Source organism: Corylus avellana, chromosome 9 (genome assembly GCF_965113065.1).
Source record: "Corylus avellana chromosome 9, dhCorAvel1.hap1.2, whole genome shotgun sequence".
Classification (NCBI taxonomy): Eukaryota; Viridiplantae; Streptophyta; class Magnoliopsida; order Fagales; family Betulaceae; genus Corylus; species Corylus avellana.
Window position 1 is genome coordinate 14,964,627 of NC_142498.1, and position 6,053 is coordinate 14,970,679.

The following is a 6,053-nucleotide window of genomic DNA, read 5'->3' on the forward strand; positions in this document are numbered from 1 at the left end:
AGAATTGGTTTTGCTATAAGCAGGCCCGAAACATAACAACTTGGGTCCAAAGCATTATAATTATCTAATAATAATTTGCTTGGAAGAAAATTTAAAAAAATAAAAATAATATAATATAAAATAAAAAATGATAAAGTCCACTTAATCCTCTCAAACTACCACCCCAATGACAATCTACCTCCTAAACTATCAATTGCGACAATTTACCCCTCAAACTACCAAAACAATAACAAAATGATGAAATTGCCCTTACTAAAATAAAAACAAAATACTAAAATTTAATTTTTTTTCAAATTTTTAAGGGTATTTTTGTCTTATTAAAAATTTTATATGGGTAATTTCGTCATTTTGCAAGCATTGGGAGGTACATTGTTATTGTTTTGGTAGTTTAGATGGTAAATTGTCGCAATTAATAGTTTGGATGGTAAATTGTCATTGAGGTGGTAATTTGAAGAGGTTAAGTGGACTTTACCCTAAAAAAAAAAAAAATAATAAAAAAACATAATTTCATACTCTAGTATGAATGTTCCTATTGAGTGGCCGATTGCTAGCAAATCTAAGCTGTAGGATGATTTATGACAAATATATGATTGTATGATAACATGTCAACTTTCATATTCAAGAAATCACCAACCGAAAATGTACTATTTATGATCCATTCTTATAAAGCTATTTGTCATACAATTAGAATAACGTGGCAATAAAAATCAGCTCTTTTTTTTTTTTTTTTAACAAATACTAATTCAATAATTGATTTTTACTGTCATATCATCAGATTATATGACAGTCTATTAAATAACATTATTCTTCCTATGTATATATGCTTTCTTTATTTACCATTCTACTCATTATTATTGCATCCAAAACCATTACCAAATGAGTAATACTATACTCATATTCAAATCTCACTTCCATTAGTTCCAAACAATTAGGTTGATGTGACAGTATTCATAAATCTTTAGAACCAATTTTTATTAAAAAATAAAAATTGAAGGACTTATACACAGTGACACAGCCACATCATTCTAATTATATGAGAGTGAGACCAAAATTAAATATTTAGCATTAATCTTACAAGGTAGGATCCCATAATTTTTGAGTTTCAAACTTTCAATTACAAGAGTTTCCTTGTCCTTTAAGGATGCTCTTTCACTTTCTAAATTTCATATATTTTAGATTATTTCTTATGGTGGCACTTTGCGTGTTCCACGCCCATTGGAATCCAGGGCATCCCAACTTGACCCTAATTCCAGACGGCTTTGCTTTCTTTAGACACACCAAAAAAAAAAAAAAGTGGAGTGTTGAAATCTTTTACCCTCCTTTTAATTTCTTTTCTCGTTTATTAGCATGAAATGCATCCACAAGTCTAACTTGCTTTCCTTCCAACAAGTTTTGGTTTTAAAGAAAATGGGGAAACTTCACTTTAAACTCCTAAATTATCACGAGATTTGACATACCCACTCGAACTTTGAAATTTTTCAATTTGAACCCCTGAACTTTTAATTGCAGTCAATTTGAACCCATTCGTCAAATTTTAAATGTTAAAAATGAAACAATGACGTTTATACCCCTAACCTCTTTATAAAATTCTAAATTTACCCTTAATTTCAAATATATATTAAAAAAATCATTTTCAAATTTTTTTTTTTCATTTTTTTCATTTTTCTTTTTAATAAAAAGAAAATTGAATGGTAATTTTGTCTTTTTAGGATTTTAACGGCAAAAATTGACGAATGGGGTAAATTGACTGCAATCAAAAGTTCAGGGGTCCAAATTGAGAGGTTTCAAAATTTGAAGAGGATATGTCAAATCGCGTGCTAGTTCAGAGGTTTAAAGTGAAGTTTTTCCAAAAAAAAATAAATGATATATACTATATTTTTATTCTTACAATATTGACGTATCAGTCTTTATTAACCCGAATTTTTTTTAATAAAGATTGATCTAAAGGTTGATTGAGACAATTACATCAGTATTGGAGGATAAAAATATAATTTTTACCATTACTTTCTAAAAAATTATTGTGTCGTGTGTGAATGCACTTAGAAAGAAATGTTAATTTAAGATGTATCCTCATTCATCCATAAAAGCCATATTATATATAAAGTAATTAATTGTATACTTTGAGAGTATCCCTCGCTTTTTGGTCAGAATCTAATCTCTGGTTAGATCACTATGACAATTGCCCAAATAACACCTTTAATGGATATCAACAAACTTCACAATTTTTAAACTCTTCTTTCGAAGATAAAGTGATGATGTAGCCTAGAACTATTCATCCCTTCATCATTGCACCATATAATATTCAATTGGGTACTTGTTTATAATAGTTTTTATATATATAGTGGTGTTCTCCTAAGAATGGTTTTCTTATATAGTTGTTGGAGTCGTTATAGGCAACTGGTTGATGATGCGAAAACGGTACTAAATAAGTTGTAATCGTGGTAAGTGAAACACACCAAAAAATATGCAAACATGGTAGCTTATCGTTTAGCGAGAGCGGCAATCCAACGATCTTTAGAGAATGTTTGAATGGATTCATCAATTTTTATCAGTTTAAGCTTTTTGAATACATAGTAATTTAACTTGGTATTAAAGTAGAAGTCATGAGTTTAACCCTGACTCTACAATTCACTTCTCATTTCAATTAAATATTTCAGCTTCTCATCACTTTCTATCCACTTAAATTTTTTGAGATAAGTGATAATTTAACTAAAAGATTTTTATCAATGACATTATATTGGGTGATGGAGATGCTTTGTCTTGATTTTAATGAAAGCTATGGAATTTTCTCTCTAAAAAAAAAAAAGAATGGTTTATTATTTTGAAATATTATGACCTAAGCAAATGTCCTTGTAACCCCATTTTTTTTTTCTTTTTCCTTTTTTGTTCTTTTTTCTTTTGCCAAGTAATTGTAAGAGAAAACATAATATAAGTTATAAAGTTAAGGTAAGATTAAAAAATGATCAAAGTGGAAGATTTTAGCAAATGGTGTTGGTGGAACTCACTCACCAGTCACCACAAAAGGTTTCCAAAAACCTTTTCCTAAATAATGTTATCCCCCTCATCATTTGTATATCCTTCAACACTTTAGATGGCAATCAAAGGCCATACAAAATAAAAATGGGGTCATTATAACCAAGAAAAAAAAAGACCAATCACATAATAAAAATTCATTTGGCTTCCACTAAAGCCAAGAACCCTTTTTGGTTCACCACCTATTTTGTTTTTTATAAAAATAAAAAAAAAATAAAAAAAATCAGCATGATTAGTTTGACCTAAAAGAGAGTTTGATAATAAGGAAAGTGATAATTGAATCGAACGGCGGAGGTGGGGCCTGTCTTCCCATGATACAACACAATCATCATTTCTTCCATCTTTGTGTGTTTGATTAAGATATGATAATCCAATTCTTCCACCGCTTTGAAAAAGCTCTCTCAACACTCTTGTAAATTTATTAGGATAAAAGTTTGGTCTATCATCTATCATAGGGGAATGATGGTCTTTACTATCATTGCCACTGTATTTTCAACATAATTACTCCAATGCCATCTTTTAATTGGTCCACCTTACTATAGAAAATTAATTCTAATTCACATATTGAAGTTTTTTTTTTTTTTTTGGTGGGTATCAAATCAGTCCTCAGGCTTTTTAAAAGTGATAAAATTTATTATTCTATCTACTTTTATTAATGGGCTATTTTTTATTGGGCGATATTTGGTTATAAGTGATGAAAGATGAAGCAAGGGCAACGATGATAAGTTAAGTGTGGAAGAAAACCCTTGATATGATGATGGGCTAAGTGCGATTTTGTTTCTGGTGATATAGAGGGATGGACGTGGTGCCAAAGGACCAGATGGAGAATTGATTTGGCAATATTTGCTGATTGTCGGGAATTGATTATATATGTAGAGATGATACAACGTGATTGAACCAATTGACTTTTTCTTAACACGTGGCAAACTTGGGATCATAAAAAAAAATAAAAAAATAAGAATATCTTTATTACCCTTATTGATCAAATGATAATCATAGGCTATATACATCAATTAGGCATCAATTAAGAAGAATTAATAACAAAAAGATAGATTTGTAATTTACTTTTTTGTTGAACTACTTTGCTAAACAACTATTGTAAAGTCAAAACTCAAACTCTATCATTTGAAAAGAAAAAATTAAAAAAATGGAAAGAATTGTCAATTCCTTTTTTTTAATTTTCATGCTTATGGGAGTCATTTTCTAGCTGATCTACCTTCCACCATCCGGAAAAGGTGTGCGAATTAATGGTCACAAAAGTTTAGCAGAAGAAATTCTTCCTTCGGGTTTGAATTATGAGCTCCATCCATCTTCCTTCTTGTTAGATTAATTTTCAGTATTGGGGCCCCTTGCTTTTTCCTGCAATTAGTGCTAAAAGAAAAGGCATCAATTCAATTATATATCTTCAATTGGGGCTAATATAAAATTCACTATTTTAACAAGATCTTATACCCAATCAGAATGTTTAACAATGCAATTACACCATAATACCAATCAAAGTTTAACAACGGACAAAAGAATCCAATCATTACATTTCTACTATTGGTCTGCTTTACCAGATTCATATATCAAAATTACCAATATATATATATATATATGTGTGTGTGTGTGTGTGAGAGAGAGAGAGAGAGAGAGAGAGAGAGAGACTTGTTTGCATAAGATAAAGAAAGGAAAAACTCAACTTACCAGGATTGATCTTCCATTACTTTTGTAATTTTATCTTTAAGCTTTAAAAATTGTTAGTGTAGGATTACCATCTTTCAAATATTTACAATGTGAACCAAATTTAGGGCAAAGGTAACCCACACACCAAGGAAGAATGTTTGAAAGAGAATACTATTTTTCTATCTTTCATTCATCTTCGTTCATATGCATTTTTTTCAAATTTATCATTGGATCTGTATGACTCACATGTGAGGAGTAATGCTATTATGGACTATCTTTTATCGTCTCAAAATTGATGTGTCTTTTAAAATTACCCTATGACTTTAAATTGACTACTATTGAATTTTGATCTAATGGTGATTTTAAAAGCCACGTTAACTTTGGAAGAATAAAAAGATGATCATTAGCATTACTCCACGTGTAGCATATCTCTATTACGGAAAGACAGATTTTATCTGATGTAGTGTTAATATTGCATCTGTTTTATTTATTTATTTAGGTATGCTTTTTATAAATTAAAAAGATTAAAGACTTTGTCGTTAATTCTAGTCATGTCTTTTTTTTTTCTTTTTTTTGTAAGCAATTCATGTAGAAATTAAACAGCACCCTTTTCCCCCTCTTCAAATAAAATAAATAAATAAAAGAAAATTAAAAGAAAAAGGTGCCTCTAATTCCAACATATCCCACACTTTAACTATATATCCTATATATATACTCACAGTGAGCTAAACTCGAGCCGCCTCCAATGGGAATCTATCTATGTACAGCTTTCGAATTATTATTATTATTATTTTGGGGGAATTTTATGAGTAATTGAGTAATGATGGATGATATTTGGTTGTGTTGAGATGAAAATCGAAGGAAATTGCATTAAATTGTGTTGATGGAAATTTAGGAAAAACAGATTAGGTTGTGAACATTTCTTTCAACTACACACGTCAGCCTTTTTACACAGCCAATTATGCATCTCGGCCCATTTACAACATACACAGCCCAATTACAAAATGCATACCTACTAAATACACCAACTTTGAAATCAACTACCTGACTTTTATTATCTTTTGATAAACTTATTTTAATAACAAAATCAATTAGTTTCCCATTGATTGAATGTTCTAAAAGCTTGAATTATACTATTTATTTTTTCCCAAAACAACCTGTGCCATTGGAATGGTGCACTTGGGATAAGAAACAAAGTTTCAATCAAAGCAAGTTCAAACATTAGGATCAAATGATTAGACATATTCCTTCCCACAGAGCATTTTAAGTTAGCATGTGTTTTTCTATATTAAAAAATAATAATAATAATAATTTTTTTTTATTTTTTTTTCCCTCAAAACAATGGTTTCACATTT